The sequence below is a fragment of the Stigmatopora argus genome, chromosome 6 (genome assembly GCF_051989625.1).
Source record: "Stigmatopora argus isolate UIUO_Sarg chromosome 6, RoL_Sarg_1.0, whole genome shotgun sequence".
In the NCBI taxonomy this organism is placed as follows: Eukaryota; Metazoa; Chordata; class Actinopteri; order Syngnathiformes; family Syngnathidae; genus Stigmatopora; species Stigmatopora argus.
In genome coordinates this window covers 11,998,326-12,018,062 of record NC_135392.1, presented here as the reverse complement: position 1 = coordinate 12,018,062, position 19,737 = coordinate 11,998,326, and the positions used below count along the sequence as shown (strand labels likewise).

The following is a 19,737-nucleotide window of genomic DNA, read 5'->3' as shown; positions in this document are numbered from 1 at the left end:
TTGGCAATTGTGCCGAACCGTAGTCCGAGTGAACTCCGCGTAGGTTATCGAGTTGATCATGGGCACTTCAAAAAGTCCACGATGCAGATCCGGGTGAAATGTCCTGCGTAAGCGAGATACAGTCGTCCGATTCAAAGCCAGCGCCTGCTTGTGGCGGGATTATGTTATCATGATAACATCTGACGCAGTTTATTGGATGTCCGCACTCTGCTAAAAGTCCAGAGTAGACCTGAACACCCCGGGTTGTGTGGGACGGCCACTGGATTAAAAGGCAACACGCATTAGGGATTCTGCATGTTTATCTGCCAATGCAGATGGGGATGTTCACGGGCAGCTACAGTGACTGTATGTGCGAGCTCAGTGTACTGGCGGCAATTTTATTTGCTGTGTCTTTGGGTGATAAGTAATAAGAATGCATGGTGATGGGGGGTGGCTTTTAAAGGTCATGCCACAACTCCTCAAGTGGGGTGAGGCTGGGCAAGTTAATGAGTTAATGCTGAGGTAACTTACTATGATTAATGAATGCATTTAATTTAAACACTATTAATGTAATGTACTTATTTAGTGCACACAGATGAGTTAAATATATGCAGTAGTTATTTTTGTAGACGAGCTGTTTGCGCTGTCAGGTTTTCACTTTAGAAATGGACCGTTTTAACGTTTTTGAGGGCAAGTAACTAAAGTAAGTTAAAAACAAAGATTATTAACTGTTTTTAACAACTGAATTAATAAAAGCTAAATGAATGGTAGACATCCAATTCATTTAAACTTGGAGGATTGCCTGCCTGCTTCTCCCCGATTGGACGTCTTGCACTGTCAACGGCAGCAAATGAGTTAAATGAATGCCCGATAAAAGGTTAGTTTCAATCATATGACATTTAAAAATAAGAGTGCTACACATTACTTTTGAATTTGTCTGCATAAAATGCAAGTAATCGTGATTAATAGCCACTGCACAAATAATCACTACCCAGAACTAATTTAAGATTTCATTGATCTCCAAAGAAGAAATTGAGGAACTCATGAAGGAATGTTACATTTCTCTCCCAAAACAAAAGCTCCTAACACATGTCCGGACACCCCTATTTAGCAAAAGGAGTGTCCGCAGACACCCATTTATTGAGGAAATGAATTGTTAGGATCTGAAAAATTACCATGTTAACTAGATTAGGCAGGGCAACTTATCAAGTAATCTCCTGATAGGCTCTCCAAGCGGCGTGATGGATGGCGCGCCGCCTCGACGCACCGGGAAAGAATTCCTGATTGCTCGTTGCAATTATGTGTTGCCACAAAATAATACATATTAGTAGGTGTTCTGTCTCCTCAAAGATGGGCACATTTGCATGAAATTCACTGTAGAATCAGAGCATATCCTCTTTTCTAATACACTCAACAATAAAATCTCTTCTTTCATAGTTAAAACAGTAACCCAATGTCATTTGAGGGATTGATTGGACCACACGTTGACGGCAATAGATTTTTGCATCAGACACATTAATGATCTGCTCATATCGATGTGTAAATGTTTAAAAAGGGGCTCGTGGAGGCAGTGTGTCAAACTGCTCCATGAAATGTAAGATATTACATCTTCAAATGGGCTCGGATCGCCTCGGAGAACGTTATTAAACCTCAGCATGATTAATGGAAGAAAAAAAATCATTAACTGAATTTATAGTAAGGATATATAAGTTATTATGTAAATCTATAAATAATCATTTGTATCCATTGTAGAAATAAATAGCTTTTATTTTGGCTTGTAAATATGACATAGTAGGACTGTGTGGTTTTAAGATTGTGATTATCAGTACCATAATAAATAGACTGCATGGATATATGCATATGCAAACCAACTAGTTTGGCAGATATTGAACAGTTGCTTAAAAATAGTCCAATCTTCATGGTTTTCCAGTGTTGGTTGATGGATCTTGGCTGATTTAATGAATTTAGGGTTATCGGTGATCAATTGATTGCAAAAATATTAACCAATCTTGTCCGCCAGAAGCGTAAATTAGCCGGTCTATCTAACAAGAATTTGTTGTGGACTTCCATTACAAAATAGAACTGTAAATTTTAAAATGCGTGGTTGAGGAGTCACTGGTTCATTAAAAATATGGGGAGGGGAAAAAGTCACAGTTATAATAATTAATGAATGATTAAGTACTGTAAGCAAAGCAAAGTAAAGTAGGCTGCCCCTGGTGGGTAGATGTTGAACTGGAGCAGAAAAATGTGCACTTGGGGTGACATCATATTAATGAGTTTTCATTCAAATGAAGTTTCCTTTTGTGGGCTTCCATGTTTTATTTTAAAAGAAGAGCGAGCCACAGACAAATCAAAGTGTGTTCTTCCGTTTATTCCTCAGAAATAGATTAAATCTTGCTTTTGAAACGAAATAAAATTGCAGCTTCCGCCGAAGCGACCCGAGAGAAGATAAAGCTTATCCTTGAGGGTGTAAAATAAAAAATAAAGTCATATAGAAAAACCTGACATGTGCGCGTTTGAAGACTAGCCAAGCGAGTGTGCGACTCTGCTACTTAAACGCCACGTTAGGCATATTAATTTAATATGACTCTTGCTTCCCAAGAACGTGTTCAACCCGCTGCTAAATCAATTAGCATGGCTGATTGGGGGTTTAATTGCTCATTAGTATGACCCGGCGATGGTGCGGTCCCACGGGTGTACGCAGCTCTCTCGAGGGGTTTGAAAGTCAGTCCGAGTAATGCTAAAACTCCATCTTACTTACTCACTCTAACGTATGAACCTCTGTTAAAAAAAACTTAATTATTACTCGAACACAAAATTCTATTCCCCTGTTTAAGTGCCTGTTTTTTGGAAATGAGATATTTATTATTTACAAAGTCAAAAATGCTCAACATAGAGGGAAAAACATATTTTTTCAATGGAATATACGTCCCACTTTTAAGTGCAACTTATTTTATGTGACACGCAGCAAGAACATAATACGTGAATAAATAAATCTCAGAATGGAAAAGTGTTGTAACAAAGTATTTTTAGTTTATTTCCTCCGTACAGAAGCTTGGCTTCCATCGCACACACACATGCACACGTCCACACGGGTAGACTAATATTTAATTTTCCAGCTCGCAAGGTTAACAGCGTCGTTTGTCTTTTGATGATGTGGCCGGCGCATCGATTTTTCTTGGGGTTTGGCACTATGCGCTATTTCCCCACCGACCACAACATAACAGCAGAGACACAAACAACCCTCACGCACCTTGACCCTGTGCACCACAATAAATAAATAAATAAGCAGGGGGGAAAAGCCTAAAAGCTCCATGGCCTTTAGTCGGGATGGAGCCACAGCTTTCTTTTTTTTTCTTCTCAAATCAAAATCCAATACACTCCCTTGGCATGCTCCCCCACCCGCTTGCCTCCTTTCCTTTACCGTTACTCAGTTCTGGACTTCACTTGAGGTTATTAACCTTTAGGCCTAGCAGGCTGATTCCGAGGTCCCTGAAGGCAACGTGGGTTGGTGGAGAAGGAACAGGTGTTCAAAAAGCGGAGAAGCAAGAGATAGTTAAAAAAGAAAAACTGCCGAATACGTCTAACAATAAGACAACAAAAACACATTTAAGTCGAATATGGATACTGTAGCGGAGGGACTCTCTTCTATTTTTAATGCGGCGCAGCGCTTGTTACAGAAGGCAAAAATGCGCCCGCCTCTGCCAGATAGAAATGACATCCAACACACTTTTATGTTTGTGTTATCAGGATGACAAAACATCGTTTTCCTTGGAAGCTGCAGTCCAGTGATTGCAGCACAGTGAGGAAGGTGTGGCATTTCTATCTTCTCTTCCTCACACTAGCATTATGTGAAGGGCTATAGCCACAAACATATGCTTAAACTTTCCCTGACAGCTTGTCAAAGCGAGAAAGCTGTCAAAGTTTACATCAACTTGCAAACGCTGAGGCAGCAAAGGTTGTCATTGAATAATCATTTTTCACTGCTGTTGATGGCAATAGATTTCTAATTCAATTTGACTGAATGGCTGAACATCTGTTTGTTCGGTGCGATTGGTTCCACTTCAAATGGATTGGACATCTAGCGTCATCAATGGCAGCCAATTAGATAACAAAGAAAATGCAGAAATATGCTGTATTACTATTTTAAGTACTCCAAAATCAAATGCGGCCTTTGACACCACATTGCTAAAACAATTGAACTAACGGTGTAAAGACACTTTTACAATCCAATATCAGTCGTGGATATGAAACATTTCAATATCGATAGTTTGATATACATCTATACTTATAAGGAAAAGAGTAGACTTTTATAGTCTGAAAACTACGGTCTCCTGTTAAATGTTCTCATGAATACATATCACGTACTTTGAAATACATTGAAGTAATCTCAAATGAAAATTTACCAACTGAACTCTGCACAAACCAATTAGAACCTAACAGGGTCTAATCCCGAACATATTAAAATGCTCACTTTACACATTTTGCAGTCAACAGAATGAAAGCCAGCCGTGATCCATAACTTGGCAACAAAAGACTTTTCATCGCCATTTAACCTTCACACTCAATTTCATGCCTGTGCAAAAAGCCAACGCGACTGTTTTCTTTTGACTCCTGCAGGCGCTTCTTGGGGAGCAACAAAGGGGAGTTCCACATTAAATAAAAAATGAGCCAAGCAGGCAAAGTTTCATTATTCATCTGGAGCTGGCGACTACCCAGCTTCCCATAGGGAGCGCATTGCAATTTCAGTTGGCGGGATGTTGTGGTATGCATTGCGTTGGATTGTCAACGTTGCAAACGCTGACTTCCCTTTGGGGCACGGGTGGGAAAATTTCAAAAAGCAACCAAATCCTGCGATCGGGCTTTCTAAATTGTCAAATTAGTAAGTTAACAATCAACGATAATGACGCAGATTTCTTTTGACATCTTAGAAGAGAGTCGTTGTTAACATCTGCATTTGCGCCAAGTGGTGAAAAAATAACAGCCTTTTTGAGTGCTTTTAAAATTTGCTCTTTTTGGTCTTCCCAATATTAACACATTTCTATTGGCATTATGTCCTTTGTGGCTTTGTTGCTTGTATGAGGACTTTGGTGATGATGTTACAAGGATGTTGCTGGAAAAAAAAAGTTTGAAGTGCGAGTTAATGGATGTCAAGAACGTAAGTGGAGAAATAGAGAGAATCATCTTTATACGCTGTGAATGTTGGGAAAACCACTTGAAATTAATTTACATATTTTAATTAAGTTTCATCCTGAGCATAAAGCAGACAGCTCCATTTCCTTTGAGGAGAAAAGGGAAAACAAAAGTGTAAAAAATTGGTTGCCAGTTTTGTTGTTTGAAGTTAAATAAGACGACTTTGTATAACTGAACGATGCGCAAAATTGTATTGCAGGCAGTATTCATTAGAACATTTGATTATAGTCATGTTTCAAATTGTTCATAATGTTGTGTGGGCCGCAAAAGTGAATGTGCATTCACTCTAGTCCTCAATGATACAGAAATCAGTCTCCCAGTTCAAATGGATTGGACAACTTTCGCCGTCAATGGTAGACGTCGAGCTAAAAACCAATGCGATTCTTTGTGGAATCGCTCAGCCTCATGTGTCACATGCTAATGGCTACTAGCGAGTACTCAGCTTGCAAGCCAGTAGACCCAAGACATGAAAAAAGACAGCAAAAACACCTCCCAGAGCTTTAGGAGGAATCGCGAGGAGAAACGCTGGCAGGTTCTCTTGTTAGATTTGACATGCTGCATAACGGATGACAAGGCCTTCTCCAGTGGCTACAACATGACGATACGCCAAAGCCCAGCAAACGGCGAGAAAACTTTGCGAGAATCCCGCGGGGTGATTATCTGCTGGCTCTCTTTGTGTAGCCTCAGGATGGAGAGAGGAAATGTGTCTCTTATATACATTTGAGTCGAGAAAAAAATGTGATTATTTGCAAACAGTGGCAGTCGCCGCTGAGGCGCCTGCCTTTCCAGCATCGGGTGATGAGCGTGATGCCTTCCGGGGGTTTTGAAATCCATAATAACGCTGCTAAACTATGAGCTCATGAATAATGCATCAGTTTAGAGGAAATCATTGCTGCTCCAGAGTCAATTACAGCTATCAATAACAACAGATGAAAGACTACACGGTGTGGAAGATTTTTGGTATTATGAGTCCAGGAGATAGAGTACAGTGCAATTATATCAGACTGGATGGAACTGTATTTGTGAGCCATCTCGTATAGTCAAAATAAGATATGTTACTGTTTGTTTTATATATTCAAATGATTTCCGAATCAATCCTCATCTCAGAAACTCTCAGTTGATGGTCGCAAGAGAATTTTTTCTCGTGGCTTTTTCAACAAGACCTCAGTTGAATCTTTTTAAATCAAGGATGTCAAACATTTTAAATATTTGTCGTTTGCCACATAGTAGTTTCGTTTTCAATCGGCGGTGCATTTTGTTTGTCAGGCCGCCAGAGTTCCTCCATTAATTGTCAACTAATGGATTAGCTATTTAATTGAGAGTCAAGTTGTTGTTGACCTTAAAATTGTCCAAATATTCTTAATTATTATTTTTCATTAGGAAGGAAAGAGCAAGGTTTGATGGTTTACAAACCTGGTGGGCTTTCAGGATTTTCTTAATAGAATAATGTAATTTCAATATTTTTTTAAATAAATAATATACCGTAGGGCATATTCTCTATTTTTTCAAAGATAAATTAGTATTTATTTTGATCAGAGGAAGCAAAAAAGGAAGCACAAATTCCCTTATTTTCATTGTTATTTTAGAAAGAAACATGAAGCTGATGCATTTGCAAAATGGGGAGGAACGGATTTGACACTTTGTTACTTAAATTAAACGACAGGCATTCAACGTTTGCAGAAATCTTCATTAAAGAAGAGATTATTTATGGATTTCCCCAAAAATGATTTAATTTTCATTTCTTGGCTGCTCCGACCTTTTCGACACTCTGCTCACTTTGCTATTAATGATTGTGAGCCGAGCGAGCTTGGTGAAAAATAACCTCCTCTGGAGGTGCCCGCCCGACATAAATCTGATTAGATGCAAGTGTGAAAAAGTCTCACCGGATAAACTTTGAATGGATTCACTCTGTGTTCAATACGCACTTCATAATGGAGGAGCCAGAGGTAGGCGGCAGATGTAGAAGAATGTGTTTACTGCCGTGTGTAAAACGTAGTCTCTGCACGCGAATGAGAACAAATGTAGCGCAATGGAAGAGCATCGCTGGTTGCATCCATCATGAAAGTCCTGATGATACACAATCAGAAATTCTATCGAGCAAAGGTGGCCCAACTTTTTGTGAAATGAAATCACTGTCGCCTAATACCACTTCTAGTGGTAAGCGTGAAGGCCACCCGAGTCATCTGTGGCAATTTACAACATCCTAGCCAAGTGCCAATGATCGGACGGAGGGAAAAGGCAGACATTTTAAGGCGGGCGGCCAGGAGCGATTGAACAATGATTTGACACCAGCAGTAATTTTAGAAGTGAGAACGAAAAGGGATATTGACAGCGAGGGAGGGCCCGTGTGACAAGAAATCCCAGCGGGGGGCAAGCGAGGGGAAGATTGGCCCCGTCACGGGTGAAACAATTGGCTTTGACAAGCTGATTTACTCAAGTTGTTTACTAAATTTTGGTGCAGGGAAGGTTTTCAGAGAGTAAAGAGGTGCTGCATCCTTCATATTTATCAACTTGCTGTAGAATTTTTGCATCTGTACTGTTCATACTCAATGCAAACACTCAATCTCAGAACTGTGAGGATATCGCGCTCACCACTCGGTTACCAGGCTGTCACTTATAAAAAAAAAAAGTAGATCCAAATTTTAAAAAAATAGGGGAGACTTTTCGCACCGGTGAATCGTAATATGACATAAACAAATTTAAATGAACTTGATTACGATGCGGACACACTCAAAAATAAGTTTAATCTAACCGTACACTAAACTTAATTCTAATTTTGTTTTACATTTTTATACCTTCTCCTGGCCGGGTTGGCTGTTTGCCCCGCCTCCAACCTCACGTTCGCTATGGATGGGCTGTTTGCTGTTGTATTCCCTTCAAAATATTCCGAAAATGATGCACACAAATGTCCTCACAAAAGGATAATGCACGACCACTTGCCAACGAGAAGTAGTCTTGAATTAGCGATCACTCCGCTAACGGGAGCTAACAGGCTAAGGGGGTAAAAAAAACACTGAAAAAAATGCAACGCTCCACCCAGTGCTCGCAGAGACATTACAAAGAGGTAGTTGCGACCAGAGATATTACACGAGGAGTTGCGGGGGAGAGAGCCAGTGCTCCGGATGTTCTTATGAGCAGCCAACGAGAAGTAATATATACTACTCGTATTAGCGATCGCTCCGGCATTTGCACTGAGTGACAGAAAAAAAACATTGAAAAAAATGCAACGCTCCGCCCAGTGCTCGTAGATATCTGTTATACACGAAAAAGATGCGGCAAAAAAGGCAGTGCGCTACAATGATAAACAGCCTCTCATGTCTTGGCCACCTGGCTTTCTCGTATCTCAAATTTTTTCTCGTATCTAGAGATAATTACTTGCTCGAAATTTTACTCGTATCTCGAAATGCTCGTACGTTGAGGTGCTCGTATGTCGAGGTGCTCGTATGTCGAGGTACCACTGTACAGGATAATAATTTAATTCATTTGTGTTAATTTTAGCATTAAGCTAGCAGGCGAGTCTCAAGGCACATTTTCAATGTGTTTTTGTCTTGCGTAATTTGACAGAAAACTTAATCCTGGTACCCTGTCCTCACTTGGATGTGCTCTTTTTACAAAATATAAAAAAAAAATACAAAGTCTAACAATGTGATTAAACAGCTTGAAACCTCTTTTTTTATTAAATGGTTACTATTTTCTAAACTGATTTTATTGTTAAGTGAGTTGAATTGAACTTATTGCCATCATAAAATACGAAATTGGCTGCTTCAAAAAGGTGAAAAAAATACTGTTTTCATTCATTGACTCATTGACAAGTCTGTATTTTATTTTCTTCATTACCGATGGTTTTACTATGCCGAAAAACACGCATTTCCGTAAACTTGACGATCTTAGCATAAATATAATATATCTTGACAATACTCGGGAGGCAGGCAAGCATATCTCTGAGAAAGTTTTATAAACTGCCCGTTTTGGCAGTCATTTAAGAGTAGAAAATAAAATGAAATGAGAGTCATATTTTTTCCCCTGACTCTGCAGTAAACACACTTTCTTTTTGGGCAAAGTTTTCTTTTCATTGTTGTCTCACAGAAGGGAAGCAGCAGCTAATTTCTACCATCTAAAACCTCTATTGTAAGCAGTGTTGACTCTGGCTTTTCATCACACGCAAATACACACCGTCACCTGTGGCGGTGCGTTCACGGACACCGTTTATATTCAAGGTTGATTAACAGCGGGGTGTCATTTGCATTATTAGAGACTGGGCTCTAATGAGACTTCAGCTTTTGGGCCTTAATTGGATTGCTTCACCGCGGTCCCTTATTGATATTTGCATGCCACAGTTCATCATGATAAGTAATGAGAAGATTATTCACTCGAGGTCTCCAACTGCATGCTCCATCTGGGATGTGTGTATTTGTGGGCTACTGTCCACTGTGGGGGGGATGACAGCACAATGACAAAAGGGACAGGAATGAAATGTTTTGTTTTGCTAAAAGCCGTTTGTCCTTGTTTGCTTATTTTAATGGCGGTGGAGAGTGCTGACTTGGAGGGAAATCTCTAAAATATGTTTACTTTAGGGATTAAGCCTTCTATTTGTCCTCATTTGTACTAAGTTGACATTTGAAATTGTCTTTTTAGATGAATTTTTGTGACATTCATGGTGTTTTTTTTACCTCCCCATCTTTTACAATAATTGTCTCATATTTCTATACTCTAAAGCACAGGTGCCAAATAGCCCTCCACATTGTTTCTTGCATTGACTTTGTTTCTTTAAATTGCAAAAAAATGGTCCTCACTAAAAGATATTGGACTACAGAAATCTGAGAATATTTACTGTTCAAAATAAATGAATAAGCAAGGATAACTAATTTTCAGTTGACATATTTTTCAGTTAAAAAATGATTTATACACTATTGTACACTTTGTTCCCCTTACAAAATAACAATCCAATCTGCCAAGTTATTTTTTAAATATAATTTAGCATTTGTTTATAATGGGCCCTGATGAATTTGAGTGTGTTTTAAGAGAGAATAAAAATAAGAGAAACATGAAACGAGGCGGCGCGAGTGGTTATCACGTCGGCCTCTGGCCCGAAGTCAGCTGGGATAGGCTCCAGCGCCCCCACAACCCTAATGAGGATAAAGCGGTTCAGGAAATGAATGAATGAATGAAACGAGGCAAAAGCTACAGTATATACAAAATATGGTAAGAAGCAAAGAGCGCATTCATTTTGGCTGTTTGACACCCTTGCAATAAGATGCATATACGTAGTCATTTTCAGCCCTACATTTGTAGTTCTTATTAGCTAATAACCTGTCTTTTGTGAGGGGTGGCGGGGACAACTGTTCTCACATGGCTTTGCGGTGTATTGTCATTGAAATATGTCCTACTACAAAAGCAGAAGTAATGTGGAGGACAAAAAGCTCCCGTCTCATTAGCAGTGAAAGCAACCTGCCGGTGAAGAACACCTAAAGGAGCACTCGGCGCGCTTCGAGTGTCCTTTGGGTGTCGGATTCCGAGAAATAGCATTAGAATCTGATAATTAGCCAAGAGGCTGTGCACCGTAATTAGCCGTGAATTGTAGCAATTATAGGTGGCCATTTACATGAGTGCGCAAACAAAATGTTGCTTCTTTGTCAATTTTAAAATGGTTTGTGATGGGAAAAGTTCAATTCATGTACTTTTGCTGTAGTACAGGGCTTTTTATCTCTGTTTTAATTGTTCTACTTTGCATAAGGACTCACTGGCTAAATATATTTCAAGAAAATTGTTTTTTTTTTGTTCATCACTAGCTGTTTTACTGCCAGCATTATAATCATTAGATCAAAATACATTGCTTTTCTTTGAGAAAATAAGTAGATTTTGAAGTAACTGCTAATTTTGAATGGCACTTCATAGAGTGCTCTATCTTACTTATCTTAACAATGATAGATGTCCAATCATGTCATCTTTCTGCTGTAAGTTGAAATTAGTTTCTCAATGAAAATGTCTTTTTAAAGTGGGAAAGTCTGGCAGCAAATGTTAAAAAAAAATCATGGTTTTGTAAGAATAATCAATAATACCTTGTATAAAAATATTCAGTCTATCCCTTGACCCACACTTTTAAAAGACATAGTTAAAACGTAGTTTATTCTGCCTGCAAGAGAGGAGAATTTGTTAGTTACAACATGCCCTTCATTTATTTTTTCAGTTTTCCTGAACAAATGCTAACAAAAAGTGCTGTCGCTCTAAAAGTGTATTTCATAAAATATAACCGTAAAAACAGCCTGGTATGACTTTTAAAACTATCATTTAACTTTGCTCGAGTTTTACCCAGTACTGCCATCCTTCAATTTCATTAAGGGTGTACCTAATAATGTGGCTGGGGATGAGCTGCAACTGCACTAGAGCACTTCTTCCTCATCATTGCCTTCACGATTCCCCAGACATTTCCGCTGTGGTCCACTGCTAGCGACACTGTCCCGTGTGAATCCCATTAACAACAACCCGCACCCCCCTTCTGCTTGATATTCATCGGTGTAAAAATACAACTGGGTTCAGGAGCTGAATTCGCATCCATTCTATTGTTTTCCTCCAACTCTTGCAGTTTCTAGACCAAATGAATGCCAGCCCTGGAGGTTGGATTTGATTTAATGGATGGATGGATAACACGGCAGCGACGGGGCCTCGCTCGCATAGGAATATGTCCAATTTAAATGAGCCTTCAGCCCTGCGTTTGTCTACGAGGGGGTCGCGCTGTTCAAACCTGGGTGTCATGTATGACATGATGATGCTACATCGACAACTGTGGAAGCCGCCCTCATCTCAGACATTCTCTATGGAGAGGAGATGTGAATATGCCTGTAGCCATGTTTGACACTTAGCTGAATCATATTAGCATTAAAACAGCATCCAGAGTTTGGAGGTTTAACTTACACAGCATGGAATATAAAAACGAGGACCTCTCGTCAGCAACAGTTAAATAAATGGTTTGTCTCTTGCATTCAGATCATTTAAGCTAAGGATGGCCCAATGCTAGTTTTTGACTTAGGATGTGATCCAATTTTTTTCAAGACATGTTTTGCCTATTCCGATCTGATGTCTACAATTTTACACCAGTAAGAATAAGTGGAAATAAAAGTAATAATGATAAAAAAAGTACAGTAATACCTTGAGATACGAGCTTAATGCGTTCCGGGACCGAGCTTGTATGTCAATTTACTCGTATCTCAAATCAACTTTTCCCATAGATATGAACTAAATACAAATTAATTCGTTCGCACTCTCTCACAAAACACCAAAAAAAACGGATACTACAATGGAAAAATATTTTCATTGGTTCTAATTCACCATCTACTAACAGAGTAACAAATAACTATCTAGTGGTGATGATGTTCAACACTAAAATGAGATATTATTCAGTACAACGCGGAGTGCGCTTACCTCCTACTAAACTTAATTGTAATTTTGTTTTAATGTTTTTTACTTTTCTTGGCTCTTTTTGCCTCACTTCCTTCCACCTTCACTTTTAGCCTGAGTTTTTAAACGGAACCTAGCTAGAGTTATTTGCTTTTGTCTCCCCTTTAAAACGGCGAGGCAGCCCCGTCACGCGTACACCACTCATATTTTCGATTATTTTGTGCTTAATATCGATTGTCATCATACGCCTTTTCTTCGCACTACCCTTCATTGCAATTACAATGATCATACTGCTTAGGACAAAAGATAAACTCACTCATTGATTCGCTATGACCCACGATCTCAATATGTCTGCCTCCGCTTGAGCTATGACATTACAGTATTCTGCTTTAGCTAGTGGAGACGTCCCTCAAGCAGGGAAATCCAGAAGTTTCTGGTGGTGCAGAAATCCATATTTATATATTTGTTTGGTCATCTACTAGTCAGGTCACCAAGCTTTATCAATAACATCAGAGAAGTGAAATCTCGAACACTCTTAACTTAAAAAAAACAAACCGTTTGGTTTTCAACTGTATTACTACAATTCTTGAATCTGCTCGTCAATTTCAATCCAAATTTGTCCTATTAGAAGGAACTTTAACCAAGCGTCAGTCTGGCAACCCCTCAGTTTTAGTCCCTAAGATTTACATCTCGGCTCTGGTCATTAAGGGCAAATAGTGTATAAAGCTGATGCCCTAAGGGAAGAAGCATGTTTTATTCGAAATAGCTGAATAAAGCCTCCCAAAATTTGTAATTCTTATAATTCCAACATAAAAGTCAGCGTCGAGCAAAAAGGCTCTCTCCCTCTGGGCCGATCGTTTGAAATGGTCACGAGCGAGGAAAGGTTGCTCGTGAAAGTTGAGCGTCCGACTTTGTTCCCGTGCCCCGGAGCACATCAGCCAGCCTTCCACTCGCTTATGTTGCATCAGTAATCCCTCCGCCTCTCTTTGCGCCCGATTGGCCGTGGCTCTACGGAGCCATCAAAGCGGCGAGAGGCCTCTTTCTTTTTCTCGTTCTTTCTTTCTCTTTCTAACTCGCGGCTGTGGGCACAGGCGGCGCCTTCAAAGCACCGAAAAAAAAGATAACAAAAAATCGGGCAGGCGTCGAGGCTGACTGGCATTTTTCCCCCCCAAAAAAGAAGCACAATCATCTGCATCTTGCTGTGCACCTCATTAAAGGCACACCACGCCACCTTTCAAGCTGTCTTTTTGACTTGGGCAACTGTGGTGATGAATGAACTTTGACTTTGCTCCCTTTTCTTAGAAGTAGTTGAGTTATTTTCCAAGTTCTCATTGTTTTTGCAAAATAGTTAGCAGTTATTAAAGAGGGCTTTAAGACACCCACCCTCAGATTCATAAATATTGGATTTTTTAGACAGTAGCCATTTGGTGAGAGAACATTTTCTTTGTATTGATTTCACATTCATTGTTTAGGTCAGTAGTGTGAATCCGGTGGCTCGGGTGCCAAATCTGGCCTGCTAGATTTTTTTTCCGTGGCCCGTGAAAGTCACTTGTATCTTGTAGACCAAGGGTGTCAGACTCGGGTTGGTTCGCGGGCCGCTAACGTCAACTTGATTTCACATGGGCCGGACCATTTTAGATATAATATTTACATTTTTTTAAATAAATTGATTAAAAGAACTGGATTAAAAGCCCTGAATATTCAGTATTTTATAGATCTAAAACATTTTTTATTTAAGCTGTTTTTATGTATTTTTAGATTTTACAAAATGATTTTTGAACTAAAAACACAGAAAAAATGGATTAAAAATTTACAATTATTGATTTAAAAGGGGAAAATCAGGAAATTTAATATACATCTATACTCTTCATTTTAATTTGATCCTAAAACAGAAAGTCGGCACTCATGATTTACTTTCCCGGGCCACAAAAAATGATGCGGCGGGCCAGATTTGGCCCCCGGGCCGCCACTTTGACACGTTTTGTAGACTGTACAATTTTGGAGAAAACGTACAGTTTTTCCTCCCATGAACAAAATACATTTAAAAATAAATTGAAACACAATGACAAAATGTACCTTTTTTAGTTTCTTTTTGGTCAATTTTGAGGTCAACAATGTCTTCAAATATTATATTGACTATCAAAAAAATGAGCCACACTTTACCTGACATTGATAGCACAAGACGTCCAATCCATTTTGACTGTGTCAGATTTTAGAGACACAATTAAAGGTCAAACATGACCTGTAAACAAGCCCAAAAATACTCTTTGGCCAAATCAATGGCCACATGTTCACTTTTTACAGAGTATCAGTCATTTAAGTCTCAACAAGCAACTTTTCTAACGGCAGCACCCCAAAAGAAAAAAACAGATGTATGCCAGCAGGAGTCCTAGCGTGTTGATGCCAAGTAAAACACATTTGATACCACCGTTTTGTTTGGATCCTTTTGACAACGTATCCGATTCTTCTTTTTAAACTACTAAGCTCAGACACTATTTCAGAACCTGCAGCAGAATGCGTAATTAATCTCAGTGAGAAATGTTTCATCATGTCTGCTTGGTGACAGCATACGACAAAGATTCCCGTGGCAAATTGTGTGTTGTCAGCTTCGTTGTGTGGGCTCGGTCTCACATGCATTTGGGCCGGATCGCTTTATCCCCTCTTCAATCTCGCCTTTTGTTTCGCTCTTATCATGAAAATAAATGAAACTGCGCAGTCTTCTGCAGAGGCGAGCGGGGCCCCCTCGACCGGAGGCCTTCGGGCTTGGTTGGTCGAGCTCTCAGCAGTACGTTGTCATGGCAGTGCTGAGCGGGAGGGAGAACACGGCAGCCCGCGCTCTCGCGGAATGACAATTGGAGAGGCCGAGTGGGGTGGGGGCAACTGCAACGAAAACCGCAAAAGAGATGTTGTTTTGATAAGTCATGTCATAAAAATATCCATTTGAAGTGGGAATGAACGATGTGAACCAGTGAGAACGTAATTTAAATTCACAACAGAAGGATGACTGAATTATCATCGTCAGTGGCAGTGTAAGAGTTGAGTGATGGATAAATAAACCCCTTACCTCAGAAACTTTCACATCAAATTTTTTGCATTCGTGTTGAATGAATGTGCGGTTTGTAGAAGACCCATCATCAACATTGAACAAAAAAAAGTTAAACTTTTTTTACGTGACCTAAACACGTTACACATTCTATTGGGTTAAAATATTCTTAATGTGCTGTGTACATGAAGCATATCTCTTCCGTTCAGGCTTTTAATCCAAATAAATTTGTCCATGTAAACATAACCACTGGCAAAGTTCATTTGGCCCGCCTTCCAACCGAATAGCCGCTTTAGCTCAAAAGTTCTGCGGAGTTCTGTGGCTGTTGTATAGTTCAGCCTTCTTTCATGGCTTTATTTGCTCAAATGCTTCAAGTTTAGGGGGATGAGGGATCAAACCCCAGGGAAAACCGGTTGAGATCTTAATGAGTTGCGCAACTTCCTCTGCCGCCGCCCCGCATCCTCTGATGTAGCGCCGAGGCCAGCTTCGGAGGGACTTAAGCGTAATCCAGAGATGGAGGGAGATTTGCAGGTAGACAGGACGGAATTCTGATTTGATGACTTTGTTTTTCCAGACAGAGTGAGATGTCGGCCGCTTGCACGTGTGCGGTGATGGATGAATTAACTCGCTCGAAAGCCAGAGAGGCTGACTGATTTCACACAGTCTCTTATGCCAAATAACTTTATACATGCTACTACTTAATCAGGACTAGATTAAGTGTGTCACAGCTGGGTTTGACAGCAGCCTCCGACCTGACTAGAGTTCTTGAATCTTTGTCGCAAAAATTGGAGAAAAAAAACTCTTTGGTCGCGATTGCCAACGCTATACTTTAAATGGAGGATTGGAATTGGCTTTCAAAAATGTATTTTTAAATATCTCATTTCGTACATAATAGGGCGGAAATATTTTGAGTCTGACTCTTGATCCCATTACAGAAGAACAGTTTAAGGCTAGCTTGACTCAATTCCCATTTAAAAGGATTTATTACTATAGTGTGCATCAAGAAAGCTGCTATACTAGAGGCTCGCTAGTGGCAGCTTTTATGCTTTGATCTGAAATGTCCATAATTCCCGACAATGGGTACCAAGGGGTTAAAAACGAGGTGTTTTATAGCTTCTATTTTAGCTATCAAAATGTGCAAAACCTTTACTTTTTCATCCCCACAAAAGGTGTTACAGTAGCATCAGCCCATTTTAAAAAGTCATGAACTCTTGGGGATTATTCATAGCGCGAAAGTGTTAATGGAGGAAGAGGAGGTGACGGCGCGCTGAGGGATGCTACACACGTTGGTCCTGCCAGGGTGAATAAAGTGCTCCCGATCGCGGTTGGGTCCGGCCGAGTGTGTAATCAGTCAGAGGTGCGGCCTGTCTATCAAACTGCCGACAGCCCGTCGGCGCCGCTGAACGCCACCCAGATCAGTGGCCGTCATGTGACAGCCTCCAAACGAGGACTTTAAATTAGTTCCATGGGTGGCGGAGCGATTCCTGTGAGTTCTGTCCACACAAACACACAAACACACACACATGCCACAAAGCTCCATTTCCTTGCTCAGACTCCCACCCCCTACCCAAGTGTATGATCACAAACCATTAATGTTTCCTTTTCACAAAATATTCCAGCTTGTCTGATACTTTTGACTTCTCTTGCCCTATACTGGACACTGGACACATCTACGTGGAGTGTAAAAATAAAAGGGCCTGAAGTGTTTTCCTATGTGGAAGGAGCCTCAAAATTGCTTTTGTCGAAGGCTAAAGGGGGAGTAAACACACAATATTTTTAGAAGGATCTGTATCATGAACTATAGTTTGTCAAGACACCACATTCTGATGATACTGCATGCATGGAATGATAAAATATCAAATATATTGTGTGATAGATTGAAAGTTTAAACCCAAAGTGGGGTAATTATGTTCAAACTGTTATTTCGGTTATAGTCGAGGGCTGTATTAGACCAAATGGCGACCCATCAAGATGAATGAAAATTGAAGAACCATTAATAACTCAAAGCAATTTAATAACTATCAGTGACAAAGTTAATGAGAATAAAATGGGTTTATTTTTTTTAGAATATTGAAAAAGAAAGTTCACCAAATGCATTGAACCTGAAATTGTGGAATAAAGTTTGAATATAATGTACACGCCATCACAGATTTTAAGTGGAAGATCTTAACCGAATGAGAACTTGTAAATGAGAAAGCGAGTAGAAAGGAAGAAGTGAAGCAACCAGTCCCGACAGGAACTGAGGCTGAACTAAATAGTCCCCGAACTAGTGAGGACACAAGAGGATGAATTCTGGCAGGAAACTGATTGGCTGCTAAATAGCAAGAAGGTGGGACTGACGTGCATAGGTGGCGCTAATGAGGCAAAATGGTGCAAAGCTGGTGGAGGAGCTTTCTGAACAGGAGTTTAACAAAACAACTGCAAAGCCTGAAACAAACAGACAAATATATAATCTTTAGATTCTGAACCTTTAATCCAGTGCATCTCAGAGCCGCACTGTTAGTATTATTTTTTAGTACAAAAGCTTCATTAAAATATGTTAGTCTTTTTTATCTTATTCATTAAATCTTTTGCTTTGTAATTAAAAATGTAATAACCATACAGTAAAGACTCTTTTTATTTGTTAATATTTATTTCGATTTTTTTTACATTTCATGTCAATTAAACCAACTAACTTTTTCAAAGCCTTAATAAATATGAGACTTTAGCCTGCCAGTAATTTCCCCGACAAACGTCAACATAAAGTAAAGGGAGCTAATATTGGACTGCCTTCCTAAATGAATGATGATGCTCGTGAATATCACATCAAACATCCATTTCTAGTAGTTTTACTGGCAATACTGCTTTATTGTTTTTATGTTTTCCATTTTGCAACGTGATTGCTGACCTTCTTTTAACAACCTCTTAAAGGATAGTAACTTATCATCAGCAACTGCAAAGTGAGTAAAGCACAAAGAGGATAGATTACATTCTGTTCCTGTAGGTGAAGTTGTGGCACCTCCTTCCAAGAAGAGTATCTTCATTTGACGGAGCGGCTTGCCGATCTTCACAAATAGTTGCCACCGCGTCGTTAATGCTGTTCAAATTTCTTCAAAATCTAACCCCATGTGATCTCCATAATCTAGGATTACATCGAGTACGAAAGCAAAAAGAGGCAATCAATCTTCTTTAAAGGATTTAATCCCTTATGAAATAGACTAGATTATTTGCTTGGGTTAGGCTTTATGACTGAGATGTAATTCCTTGGGAGTTTCAATGCCAGCTTTGTGTTTTCCTCGCTCCCTCTTGCTTCCTCTGGTTCCCCACTAGGGGATTCTTGATTTATAGATATCATTTGACCTGTTAAGGCAACAGTCTGCCAAAAGTCCAAGATTAAGTGCCAATGTCTGATCTGACAGCGGTTCCTGCTGCTAATTTTACATGATCTATGGGGCTAATACCTGTTCTCCATCCACGCCCGCGCCTCCTGTCGGGCCTTGGCGAGAAATCGACTGTATGTCAAACCGTCGCGCAATTATTGCGATGAGTTTTGGCACTGGGCTTGAGAAACTAGAAAGCAGGTTTCGGAGTTCATATTGCCATTGCCCTCCAAGAATGTCTTTCTTGCCCGAACATGAGGGGTCGTCTCGTAGATTTTCGAAGGTTTTCCATGCCTACACATTCTTCAAAGTCTCCCTATCCAGTCCTGCTCTGGTCTGAGGTCACGCAAAGGATGTATCAGTATCTCTAAAAGGAGACAGAGTAATGAGTCAAGTGGATTAAGAGGTTAGGAAAAACAAAACATCCATCCTTTTTCCGTTGTGCTTCTCCTGTTCAGGGTCACGGGTGAGCTTCCCCATCCCGGCTGACTTTGGGAGAAAGGTGGACTCCAAGGACTGATGATGATAGGTCAGTGGGACTTGTTTCTACTAATATTTGAACAAGCTTGAAGTATCAAGGACAGAAATCTCTATCGTCTTTAATGCTTCAAAATATTATTAATACATATTTATGTACTTTTTGGGTATTCTGGCAATGCTTTTTAACTTGACACCAAATCCGTTTTGACCGGGAGGGCTATTGCCTTTGTGTGGACAAAGATTTTTATACCTGGTCTAATCACCGTGGAACATTTAGCGCATGTGCAG

The 19,737-nt window shown here is 39.8% G+C and overlaps 1 long non-coding RNA gene across 1 annotated transcript in view; it reads left to right on the top strand.

Moving 5' to 3' along the window:
* LOC144076193 (uncharacterized) overlaps positions 1 to 19,524 on the top strand; it is a 38,347-nt gene extending 18,823 nt beyond the window's left edge. Inside the window, exon 4 of the long non-coding RNA XR_013300758.1 lies at positions 19,428 to 19,524. This is a non-coding gene — a long non-coding RNA (uncharacterized LOC144076193). The remainder of the gene's footprint in view (positions 1 to 19,427) is intronic.
* The last annotated feature ends 213 nt before the right edge of the window (positions 19,525 to 19,737 follow it).